This window comes from Penaeus monodon, chromosome 24, assembly GCF_015228065.2.
Source record: "Penaeus monodon isolate SGIC_2016 chromosome 24, NSTDA_Pmon_1, whole genome shotgun sequence".
In the NCBI taxonomy this organism is placed as follows: domain Eukaryota; kingdom Metazoa; phylum Arthropoda; class Malacostraca; order Decapoda; family Penaeidae; genus Penaeus; species Penaeus monodon.
Genome location: NC_051409.1, coordinates 19013945 through 19014450, shown reverse-complemented (window position 1 = coordinate 19014450; position 506 = coordinate 19013945).

The following is a 506-nucleotide window of genomic DNA, read 5'->3' as shown; positions in this document are numbered from 1 at the left end:
AAGAGTGGTTGCTTTGTCTTTTATTATTATTTTGTGTAAATCCTCCTCCTCCAAATTTTTGTTAATGTTTACATTAGCTTTCTTAGTTTCTGTCATTAGATTTCCATCTTCAGTTTTTTTTCTTAGTTTGCAGTATTAGATATCTTGGTAATTTCCATCACTAGGATTCTATTTAATTTTCATGATTTAGTACCTTAATTTGTCATTAGATTTCTTCCTTGAATTTCATCTTTACTTTCTGTCCATCATGATCATCACTATCGTCACTCATTTTTCTAGGGATTAGATTCTTGTCCTATTTGAAATATAAGTTATGTTAATCTTTTTTTTTATTGGCAGCTAGAGAAAAGCTAAGAATTTTATATAAAATACCCCAGAAGAAATAAGAACATTAAAAAAAAGCGAAAATGTATACTTCACTTGCCAGTGAATTTTATCAGATGAAAACTAAAGTATTCTAACACTCATTGCATTTTCCTTTTCTTGTCTTCCCTGGTGTTGTATTT